Below are 12,010 nucleotides of genomic sequence, written 5' to 3'. Positions count from 1 at the left end.
TTTTAATATTTCTTTTGTTCGTTTGATGAATATTTGGTGTGCATAGAATAACTATTCGGAATCTGGATAACGAATGTGTTTTATTTCTCAGGAAAGATAGATAAGTTATCGATATATACCATCTATACTGAGATTATGTATCGGCTGTGTTCGTCTTATATTTACATTAACAAATAACATCTTGAATTACAGGTAATAAAAAATAAGGTATAGAAAGCTGTAGAAATGACACACAAATGAATGTAGAATAAGACACAGTAGAGCTAGATAATGAATTAAACTTCAACCTGCAACTATAATTTTAAATGTATTCGATTTAACAATGTTAGAATCATCCATGTTTTATTAACTAAGATAAAGAAGAGAAAAATTCGGGACCGAACAAAACATTCGACTTATTTGATGTATTCGATTCAAGCGTGTTCGACACAACATAATTTTACTGTATCTGGTCAGGGTCTAATTTTGGAAACATTTAATGCGTTTGAGCCAAATCAAAAATGTTCGAAAGCGATGTGTAATAACCCACAAATTTAATATTGTTTTCAATGTTCATACATATGATAATATCAGACGTACACAGCCTTAAACCAGTTGAACCTACATTTCAAAGACTGACAAACGTGGATTTACAATTTGTTTATTTCCGATGTTTCCTGATTGTCGTATTCAGTGTCTGGATATTGTAATAAGCGTTTTGATATGAAGCTATTTCGATACAAAATTCACAAACAACAATTGAACTCTCAATACATTTTCTATCAACTTCGTACATCTATCATACTTGTAAAATGAAAATAAAAATTCAGAATCCAACTATTGTATTCAATGATTCAATCACATTTGTAAATTAGAAAATAGATTTATGCTTAGCCATCTGGTACAGCTCAATAACATTGGGTTGAGACGGGCAAATCTCTCCTACGGCCACGATCTTACCTACCGGGTTGAAAAAATATGACAAGGCAAGTTTAATCATTTCTACCACTAAAACAGCAAAATTTTTTATTCATTTAAAACAAATGTTTGCTTGTTTGGTTATCTAATTATTTATTTATCTATTAATTCATTTGTTTAATTCTATTATTTGTTTTTGACGTGCATTTGTATACTCGTTTAAACACACAATTTAAATTAAGTTCACGCCAAAAACAATCAATACAAGCTGATGAACCGATATTTTATCATCAGAAACTCAGTTAATTTAGGAAAAACTATCAAATAATTGCTGGTGTGAAAACATTATTTACCGCTCTACAGATACAATTGATATACACTGATCACTAAGTCTGTGGTACAAGGAAATGATCTGACGATCTCGCTCTTAAATTATCTAAACAGATCCAATAATAATTACGATAATAATAAAAGACTTTCTTTTAGGTCAATGACACTTTGATTTTACAATTCTCTTCTTACAAGTGGTCGACATCAGAAATGTACTATATTTACAATCATTAAAATTGAAACATCACAGACAAATATAAATGTTACAGTTAGATACATTAACGAAAACGTTTAAATGAAATAAGTTATAATAAAAGATGTGTTATGAATGTATATAAAATATGACACATATAGTAGGGATTGAAAGTAACATAAGACACAATAATGAGATACAGTCACGAAGGTAAGATCTTCTAAAACTTCCATACAGTGGAATTTTAGGTTTAAAAGTTGGACATATATTTTTACATTTAAATTTAAAACTTTTCATGTTTTATCACTGCCCAACCTTGTCTAGTAAACCATTCCAAAGTGTTGGTCCATTAAATAAAAATGAATTTCTAAACTGTTCTGTTTTGTGTTTAGGGATGACATATTTCCCTGACCTGGTCTGTCTATCGTGAACAATAAATATTAATACTTCACAGTCCAGATAATTTGTACATAATTTGTTAATAACTTTGTACATCAAAATACATTCATTATATTTAACTCTCTTACTAAATGGTAACCACTTGCGTTTAGTAAAAAAATCTTCACTTGATAAAAATAATCTGCATCTAATATAATGGTAGAACTCTCATTTGCAACCTTTCTTACTTTTTAATGTTTGTTAGAGAACAGTGTCCCAAAATAATGGAACAATAATCAAGGTAAGGTAAGATAAAACAGTGGAAGTAGGTTATTCTTGATAAAATAGACAAGAACTATTTGATTATACATAATTGATAGATTTTGAAATTTTCTTTTTTAATAACATGTTGGACATGTTCGTTCTGTGTACGGGTATCATCAATGCACGAGTAGTTTTTCATATCTCATATGTTCTAATCTTCGTTTGTCAGATTCATTCAATACTTAATTCAACTTTCTGTTTGTTTCCTAACAACATCACTTTAGTTTTCTCTGTGTTAATAACTATTTTGTTGCTTTTACACGATTTCTGTACATTTATAAAGTCAGACTGCAGATACTATTCAATAACATCAATACATCTAGCAGATTTCTACATAGTTGCGTCGTCTGAATGTATGTACAATTTATACTGCTTAAAGTGCAGAGGCATGTCATTTATGTACAGTTTAAACATCAAAGTCCAAATTATTTAGATCTGTGGCACAGTAGTTGTTATTTCACAAGAACTGTTTAAACAATTTTTAAAAGAGACACTTTGTAATCGACTTTTTCGATAGGCCGTAAAAAATCTCATTGCATTGTTTGAACAACCACACATTTTCATTTTTTGTGGAAGAATTAATATGTTCTTCCCCTACCCTGAGGGTGTGACAGAGAAATCTCCAACCCGAGGGTATGATTTTTTTTGTCTATCCAGAGGCTCTGCCGAGGGTTCGACTACCAAAAAAATCATCCCGACGGGTGACAGAGAAATCTCCAACCCTCGAGGCTCTGTCTAGACAACAACAAAGTGTCTGAATGACGCATGATTATCACCATTCACGTTTCATGACGTCACTGTTTGCATGTAAATCATTACGTAACATAATATAAATTGTAAAAAATCAATCATATTTATTAATCAATTATTTACGATATAGTATTTGATATATTATATATCAATAAAATGGATCAACATATGCGATATATACAATTTCATATATAAACAGAAGTTTTTCTCGTTGTCACTTCAAAGGGTACACTTGCCGACATGACATGAAATATGTTCCTATGGGGCGAAAAGCGTCAACTATTTTCCCTATCTTACCATTTGCACATACTCTCACCACATTTCCTACTTTGAAGTCCATGATTGATACCAATTCTGTTATGTTAAGTTTGGATTTGCTAGCTAGCAGACGATGTTTGTTTACGATCCAAAAGCAGTTCCGATCGAACTTCCGGTTTATCACGTGCTATTTGGCACGAGGCTATCTCCCCATAGGGAATGACAAGCTGGTCTCTCAAGGCTAAAACTTGAGACAAGGCTGTGAATGGTGGGAGAAATTGTGGTCAACAAGGTTAAAATCCTTGCTAAAATCAAAATGCATTATTCCACAGAGCGAAGATTATAGAAAACAAAGTTCAACAAGACTGAATGAACCTTTTACACCCAAACAGCGCTGAATATTATTTATATATAATTTGTTCAAGACTATATTTAACCTTCACCTTCATTCCTTTCTACCGAACCAAAGTTTCGTTACTCCTCGCTGATTTATTTCTACCGTTTCTAATTAACTTCCGCTCCAGTCTTTCCCAAGCACACCATCCTTTACATCTGACCTTCGACTCTTGACTGCATGGTTATAATAATAAGCTGTATTGTATTGCCATTTTTATATCCTTTTATATTGTTAGATCTCCGCCTATGTCCGATGAATTAAAAAAAAAACTATATTTGATAGCAAGTTATCACAAAGCTTGCAGACTTTAACATAAAGCATACGTGTGCCTCGTTTTTACGATATAATCGCCAAAATCTTAGGAGAAAACATCCGTGATATTTTAGATATCAGTACCAGATGTTGGTTAGCTTTATATATCAACCTTTGTTTGATAAACAAGACATCAAAGGATTCGTTCTTATGTGGTTTCGGATCGAAATACTACACGAGCTGACGATTTGTATCAACAATATAGCTGCCACATAAACGTCATATATTGATATATAGCTGGATCGGGCACGTTTAGATCTGAGAAGTTTACATAATATTGATCACTAAATATAGCCAACATACCAGATATATCCCGATCTCTTTATTGAAACAGTTAACGTGAAAAACTGTTTGAAATTAAGACCAAACAAAGACAACTTTCTGTTTTTTCTGTTTAAAATAATCTGACGAGTTATTTTCCTTACTTTTGTTTTCAGTTTTCATTGTTATAAGAAAAAGAATGAAAATTGTTATTTTACATGTTTTCATTTCATGTGAGATGTATGAAACTTCGTCACCATTTTTAAAAGAGAAAAATCTTAAACAAACTTCATGATAACAATATTAAGTCATAAACAGTTCATAAACACTTTCAAAAAGGGTTCAATGACAAATATCCCTTTCTATTAACCCTAATAAATGACATTTCATTAGCTATTTAAGACTGTAACATGCCTTTACGCTCGTGCTGAAGGGTCTTAACAAGACATCAAACCTGTTAACAATAAACATGAAATGAACGGCTTTAATGATTGTGCCATAAACACTTCTGTATTATACCAAGCTGAGTGTCCAGTGTAGACATATTAGTTTGAGTAAACGAACCAATATGAGATAGGAATCTTCCGCATGGTATCAAACATTCGTTTAATGGGCCAATTACTGGGTATCACATGAAAGATAGCAGGAACTGCACATCGATGTTGCTTAAAAGTGGTAGGCACCGGAACCAAGTGTAATACTATCCATATGAACCCTCCTATAGTCCAATGAACAGCACTGCCTTCTCAAAATGAACGCAAGTCATTTATCCGTTTTATTTACTTAAACACTTGGTGCGTAAAACAACTACTCGTGGGCTGTCAGCGGCTAGTTATAGTTGCATACAACAATCCAAAACCATTGTACTTAACAGGTGTTTCGTTTGTATTGTGTAAATAATCACAAACCAGCTTATATTTCTTATGTTTTTACATTCTCTTCTCGTTAATAGTGTTATATATGTAATTATAACTTTTTTAATGACATATTGGAAATATTCGGCATATGCAGATATTTTTCAGCTTGTTCCAGTTATAACTGCGCCTAGGACACTCTCATCATCAACTTTTTCTCTTTTGGAGACCCGTGCAGTCATGGTTATATAGGTATTTGTTGTAGCCTTCATATATGTTTCACATCTGCTAGTCCGTAATAGTACGGTACATATCAGACTCACTTTGAATTTAAATCCCTGATAGAATAAATTCATATCAACAATATTTTATTAAACTCTTTCATGGGCTAATTTCTCGTCGTCTGACTCTGTGTCCTATATGATTTCACACATTACGAAAGTCAATACACGAAGAAATCATCTGACACTCCTGACTTTGGTTAAAATAAATAAAACTGCGAGAAGATCTAAAATTTGAAAATACATTTTAACAAAACAATTGATTATTACTGTAGCAATTAAAATTTGAAGATTAACAACTGAAAACTCTTGGTCAAGGATTCGGATCGGAAGTGATCTACAACATCTGTCGTTAACTATGTCTTACAGTAACCCATTACACTAGAGAAAGAAGAACCAAGATTAGAAATTGATTAACCACAGCATTTTTAAAAAAACATTTTTCTCTACTGTGACAATGCTCTTTGATCAATACAAATAAATAGTACAGAGCAAATCTCGAATTCATTGAACTCGTACATTTTCTTTCTCACCAAGATTCCTGGCTTACATTTATAAATCATTTATTGAGTCAATAGGTTCATTTATGTCATCCATTTACTTGGTTGTTGCAACAATCATGAGCAATCAATCCGTGTTCTAAATTTTTAAGCAACCTGGAGTTTTCCAGTAGCCTGTTTCAGAATCCATGGGGAGATAACAAGGCTTTACTTCCGGTACATCTGACTTCCTGTTGTAAATATCCTGCCACATTCCTATTTCGAACTTAAAGTGATCAAGTATATATATTTTAATTTTACAAATGTCTTGCACGTCTAACATGACTTTTAAACACTTGGCTATTTGTTGTAGTCTACATAGAGGTTACACATATGATATTGACGAGTGAAATAAGGGCGAAACTGTTGTAAGGAGTAGGTTAATTCATTATTTGGCTCTGCTGTATAGGTACGAAGGCTTCCTTTTGGAGCAAAAACACGCCTACCATCCACGTGTTTGTGTATTTCTTATATATGTTCCATAAAGTCGTGTGTGTGGGTCTACAATCATTTGCATACATGGTACACTTAAAATGCAATGCAACTAATAACAAGGCTTTACTTCCGGTGCAGCTGACTTCCTGTGTTGTAAATATCAAGCCATAATCCTATTTCAAACTTTAATTGATCAAGTATATAAAGGGTCGGCTTCCAAAACGGCCCCTTCTCTGATTCAAATTTCCTGTTGGTGGTGCATTGCCCATGCCGTTGTGGTCACAAATATATAAAGTATAAAGATTTAGGTCACTTGGTTGGTTTTTTATGGCTCCTCAAAGTTGAACCTTTCAGAAGCTGTCTAAGTGTTGATAAAATGTGCATGTTATGTAAAATATTAATGAAAATCTAATCAAATGATAGTCACCGTAAAGAATACATTCATGGCATGATTGTGACAAAAAATCGTGTTTCCATCGCGCCATTTGACTGTTTTATGGAAGAAACAATCTCAAAAATGCCATTTTCGATGATAACATTTTAGACACAAAAACTGTGTTTTTTAGAGAATACACCTTTTATGGGCGTTGGATGCAAACCAATTTTTATCCTATTAAATAGTACATAATATGCTATTGATGAGAGGAAAAATCATCAAAATGTAAATGGTGGAACATTTTCAAATGTTGGGTTGAATTAGCCTATGGTTGAATTGCCGATTTTCGACTTTCTTTAGATAATTAACAAAAAAACGAGAGTATTTGCTCGGTATGTAGAGAATATGTACACAGATATGAAAAAAAGTGAGAGAAACACTTTTTCATAAAAAATCCAAGATGGCTACTTCACAAGTCCCCGTGGTTGAAGACATTGGCTGACAAATAGACAGAACAGCAAACAAAACGTGTTCCTTATGATTTTGGTTGGTTTTCGCATTTACGGGAGTGTTCATAGCTACGGGCGATTGAATAATACCTATATTTATAAGTTTGGTTAGTCACATGATAACGGGGATCTTTTATATCGAGCCCCAAACATACTTTCGACATATGCACTCCGTTGCCGCATGGAAAACTATTTCAAGTTTTGTCGGAATTTCTTTACCTGTGGTTGTAATGGTCGAGGGTTTTCCAGCGTCCTGTAATACCCAAGGTAGTACAAGATACTGGAGATGTGCGCACACATTCCCATCGTTCTCTCTCCAACTGGGCACTGGCAGTTTTACCCAGAACAGTAATAGAGCATCGTGTGTAGTCTTGGTATATATACCAGATGAAAGATATGGGGAACAGTGCGAGTGGATTTCAAGGAACTGATCTTTGGACCAACCTGTCCAGGCCATGCATGCCGAGTCATCAAGAGAAGCTTATTGTAAATGCAGACTGGTTCTGTGAAAGGACGTGCGACACCTCTAGGAGGTCATTAATGATTTCGGACGATTTTGATGGTAACTGAGATTCCAAGGAACCTCTACCATCAAAGACAACCTCTGTAGATTGATCTAAGTCGTTACCAATAAGGTGAATGGAGCAGACGCGGGATGAGGTGGGACACCACAGTTTGTGTGAATAGATCAGGTGATGTCTTGCACGTTTTGGTAAGACTGATGATTTTGTTCCATTTTTTGGAAAGGTAACAAGACAGAGACAGCATTTTTTGTGTGAAGATGATCCATTCAAAAGATCATGAAGGGTCAGCAACGGCAGGATATGGGACGGGGAGCCGTCTTCTTCCTCTATTTCCTGGTTCTGCTCGGGTTCAGGTTCAGGCTGATTTTTGCTCCGAAGATACTTCATGTAGCACTTCTGGCAAATAAATGCTTGTTCCTTTGCTGACATCAATCCTTGTTGCACCAGCGTATCTATGAGCCATTTACATTGTGGACTATTTACATTGCGTGCACTTCTGTTCTTATTGCCACTACGTTTCTTGAAGTATACTTGACACTCTTCTCCAACACATTTACCCTCAATCTTGAAACAATAACGATTGGTTTATGAAGCGTCGATAAAGTAACAAAATAGCAAGCCACCGATGATTGCTGTAAACAGCTAATACTTAGTAGTTTGGTACAATTACGCGAAAATGTGTGATAAATAACGAACAACTAATTACACAAAATAACAAGACAATATAATAAATCACATTCAATACCTCCAAGAAGCGCAGAATTGATTGATTACTTAGAACAAAATAAAGTATTTCATATGGATAATCTATCTATTCGATGTGGCGTGGTCGGCAGGCACAAAGAAAGTGAGACAAGTCAGGGTCCCGACCCTGACAGAGCCACAACGCTTTGGAGATGGGACAATAAAACAAGGAAATTGAGACAAGAATAGCTAGCGTCGAGTGAATGATTTCGTAAACGTATAGACAAAGACAAGAAGATACGGATAAATGTCAAGGCCACACGATCAGAAAATTCAGAAGAGGACAACTTGAGATAGAACATTATTCATGTATCAGGGTGTCCTCAGTGTAAATCTTTATATCGGTACTATTTATTAGTCGTTACACATCATAAAACTGTCATGAAAATATCCGCTCTGATATTCAATATAAAAGTTTGTATATAATAATTTATATAATAGGGTTTCAGACAAGGTTGTTACTTATTTCCCCTTTTCTTTCAATTTACAACCACATTCAGGCGGCGATATGAGAACGTTCCACCACATGGAATTAGCTGATTATTGGTACACATATGAAACAAGTAAAGCTCTATCCGATTTTGTAATGGAAATTTGCATCCAAAAGTATATAACGGGAGAAAATTGCAAATTTATGGCATTTTTCTTCATAATTGTGTCTCTGCAAGTGCATTTTCATCCGAGAATATATTTTTTTTTATGTTTTATGAATAGACACGATGTTTTGGAAATATTTATCAAAAGAAATTTATACTATGTTGCTAATTACAATTTCGAGATAACCTTCTATTATTTACGAACTTATGTCTTTGATGCTGAAATTGACAACTTTATAAAAATACATTTTCACTGAAATTATGAAATCTGGGTGTCGGAAAGGTGTAAAATTATTTTTCGGAAAAGAAAAAAACAGTAGTTGAGCTAGATAAGAAATTATACGGGGGCAGGCTCCTATGGAGAATTAACATTACTGGAAACAGGCCCTTTCAATTTCACAAATGTCTTGTACGACTTACTGTGACTTAAACACTTGGCTATTTGATAACGTAACTATTTTTCATACACTTTCTTTAATTCAAGATTGAACATGCTGTTTACCAGGCACTTTCTTAAATTACTTCGTGCAAGAATAATTTTGCTAAATACATCACATGTATAATCAAACAAGCGTCTTTTCTTTCCTTAATCTTCCGGAATAGAATTGTTAATCAGACTGACTTTTCCACCAATCACTTGACTTGGTGAGATTTATCAGTGCTTGTTAATTCTTGGTAAGTTCTCAATCGTTTTGCGCATAACACTAATTAATACAATTATACAAATAAAATTGTCAGGGGAAAAATTCCCGGTATAACTCAGCGGACGGTTTAAAGGATGTAATTAATCATAAAAAATATTGCATATGATTAATGATTTTTCTGAAAATGAAGAGAACGTGTCTTTAATACTCAATGTTTCGTTCCGCAACATAGCTGGAACGTGACTCTATATTGATACCGAGTACAAAATTCTGTAATATTCGAGATCTTAACTGATTATTTTCAAACTGTTTTGATATTACACAAACATCATAAAACACTGCGTGTGAGCACGTGGAGATTTGTATCTAATCATCAACAATGTTAAGACAGCACCTCAAACTCTAACATAACTCCCATCACGTTTTGGAAATGTTGTGGATGTACAGAATGCATTCGCTGCTTAAGATTAAATGACTTCTGAAATACACACATAAAATGAAGATGCACTGCTTTGTGTAAGAGCCTTAAGTGCATTGATCTACGCGTAATGACGCACGCAATGTTTCCTAGAAGTATACAAAACACGCTCCTCATTTGTCAAGTAACGACAGTCTTGGTTGTAAAGTGATACCACAGGTGGGCGAGATTCTATCCGCGAAACAGTAACCACTTCCTGAATTCGGCAGAATCAAAAAGGCAATACATGTTTTGCTTTGTCTTTACCGTAAGAATTTCCGGATTGCCTCGCTGTGAACAGGTGATGGAAAAAAAAATATTTTGTAGTGCTTACAAGAGATCACAGAGGGATCTTGGCTCCCACCATTGTTTGATTTTTATTAGCTGTTTGAAAGTTGGATCTCTTCCATTCTTTTCTCTTCTCTGTCTTAATGATAAGACATTCGGACATTCTTTTTCAGAAAAAGCGATGAAAATCTTTACCTGCCAAATCAAAAATGGCCGCCTGGAAGCCATTTTTTCTTCTGATCATTCTCAAAATCAAACGAGCACAAGGAGAGATCAAAGGAAACATACCTATGAAATTTGAGACAATTACTCAGTGCTTTTTAAGAAATAGCAATATCAATCTTTATTACGCAAAATCCAAGATGGCTGCCTCTCAGCCATTTTGTTTTTCTGGTCAGTCTATAACTCAAACAGGCACAACTAGTGACCTAAAGGAATCTGTATATGAAATTTGAGAAGATCTATACAGTAGTTCTCAAGAAATAGTAATAACAAACTTTTAAAGTCAAAATCCAAGGTGGCTACCTATCGGCCATGTTGTTTTTCTGATCAGTCACAAAATTCACTGGGCACAACTAGCGACAAAGGGAAACCTACATATGGAATTTGAGAGATATACATTCATTACTTATAAAGAAGTAGCTAAGATAAAGAAAACAAACTTTCAAAGTCAAAATCCAAGATGGCCACTCGTGGGCCAGTTTGTTTTTCTGATCAGTACCACAGTAAGATGGGAACAGTTAGGGACCAAAACAAAAAGAATTCATACAAGAAATCTGAGAAAGATAATAAAGTAATTCTCAAGAAATAGTGATAAAAAAGTTGCAAAGTCAAAATCCAAGATTGCTGTCTGACGACATTCTTTTTTACTGATCAGTACCAAAATTCGATGGACACAACTAGGGACCAAGGGGAACCGATACATACCATTTGAGAAAGATCCATCCAGTGATTCTCAGGAAATAATGATAACAAAAATTGTTTACAGATGGACGGACCACGGATCAGGGATGCCAGGCGATTGAATAGCCCACCATGATGATGGTGAGCTAAATAAAACCGTGGATAAAAGGTTTCCATTTCTCCCTCTATTTGTATTGTTTTTGTAGCTGTATCATTCTTATTGGCTTTACATATCTTATTTTTCATTATTCCTATAATTGCAATTAATTCAAAGTATGTTGGTAAATGTTCACATGTCGGTAAATGTTACCATGTCGGTAAATGTTTACATGTCGGTAAATGTTAACATGTTGGTAAATGTTTACATGTCGGTAAATGTTCACATGTCGGTAAATGTTTACATGTTGGTAAATGTTTACATGTTGGTAAATGTTACCATGTCGGTAAATATTCACATGTCGATAAATATTCACATGTCGGTAAATGTTTACATGTCGGTAAATGTTTACATGTTTACAACCATTTTTTAAATTTCCTTTTCCTTTTTTTTTTTTTTTTCAAATTACTTTAGAAATAATTTTATCTTGCATCACAACATTGCTTTTCTCTTTCATGTTCAGATTCCCACCTCTAGCTAACACACACTATACATTTGCAAAAAACCTAGGAAAGAAACTGTAGAATATTCACAGTAAATAAGACTTGAAGGGTAAATGCAATCTAAAGATAAAATGTCAATGATAGCCAAGGAGATGAACCA

Source organism: Ylistrum balloti, unplaced genomic scaffold (genome assembly GCF_031769215.1).
Source record: "Ylistrum balloti isolate Yb309-2 unplaced genomic scaffold, AGI_CSIRO_Ybal_v1 Utg370104, whole genome shotgun sequence".
In the NCBI taxonomy this organism is placed as follows: Eukaryota; Metazoa; Mollusca; class Bivalvia; order Pectinida; family Pectinidae; genus Ylistrum; species Ylistrum balloti.
This window is presented reverse-complemented; position numbering follows the sequence as displayed.